Source organism: Triturus cristatus, chromosome 5_2 (genome assembly GCF_964204655.1).
Source record: "Triturus cristatus chromosome 5_2, aTriCri1.1, whole genome shotgun sequence".
Taxonomy (NCBI): domain Eukaryota; kingdom Metazoa; phylum Chordata; class Amphibia; order Caudata; family Salamandridae; genus Triturus; species Triturus cristatus.
In genome coordinates, this window is record NC_140588.1 from 309,615,795 (window position 1) to 309,617,182 (window position 1,388).

Below are 1,388 nucleotides of genomic sequence, written 5' to 3' on the forward strand. Positions count from 1 at the left end.
CCAGATTGGGGATGAAATTTTTCGCTGCCTTTCACCCAGACTAATACTATACCCCGTCGCGTTCCACCCTACATAAGCTCTCAATTCATCCTTTGTATAGATGAGTATGCGTCGATATCTCTGCTCATATCGGCAACTCCTTTCATTAAAGCTTTATTATTTGTGCTAGGTCTGATGGAACGCGGTTGTCGCGGGGAGTACGCATCTAGTGCAAAGAGAAACATGGTCTGGAATGCCCATGATGATCCATTGTAACTAAACGGCAGCACTAGATAAGGAATACCCTTATTAATGGTATGTGGCATTAAACCACACACCCAGCAATTGGTTGTATTCATGACTAGTTGGTGCTGGTGCAGGAGTTGAATAAACGAGTTGTTTACAAACTCTGATCGTCTAGCTTGTTCGTGTTCAGGCAGAGGGTGAAAAGAGTGTGAGGAGACAGTAGGAGGAGGTATAGGCTGTACAGTGGGTGCAATAGGCTCTTGAGAGGAGAAGAATACAAATCCTACAGTAAACACTACCATACTACATAGTATATTTTTGCTTTAAAGTTCATTTCCTCAGCGAGTCTCTCCATCTTGAAAAACTCCATCCTCTAATTGTGCCGCTCGCGGCGGGTGAGTATCTTCTGCTAAGGAGTATGCCTGTCAGTCCAGGGAACGCCCTAGACCAACCAGAACCGTTGACCTAACGTCTTCGGCCTGTACCCCAAAGTCTTGGCACCGCGACCCTGCGGCTGAACCCGGATGGTGGTTCGAAAAACAAAAATCAAGAAAGTCCTTCAGATGGGAGAGCTATAATATCAAAAACAAAAAGGTAAGGGAATCTTTATTGTCCATAGGCCTTGGTCTCAGGTTGTAGTGGAAACGGCCAGGTACTGTCTGATCTTGAAACAAGAGTTCAGGCTCTGTGGTGTCCAATCGAATTGACGGTGGCAAAGCTTCTTGCAAAATATCGTCACTCTGTTGTGCTGAAGTTGTGCCTCTTACGCGTGCATCACTGAACGGCACAAAACGAGGTACAGTGTCTGTTTCAGAGTCAGCGATACCCTCCTGGACCCACTGGTCATACGGTAGAGGCAAAGGGATCTTCTTGATGTGGGCGCCGTGAATCCAATTCTTTTTCCCCTTTACTCGAACAGCTGATCTTGTAGACAGAAGTACGAGGTGAGGGCCAATCCAACGGGGCTCATCGTTGCTCTTTCGCTGGAAGTTCTTGATGAGCACCCACGTGCCAGGGTCGATAGGGTGTCCTGGAGCTTCAGAGGCCTGGGGGAGAGTATCATGCACCTGTTGGTGTAAAACACGCAATTTAGCCGTCAATTCGTACAAATAATCAAGCAGTGCTGGATGTTCGATTTCGCTGAATTTCGTCGGTCTTGGCAC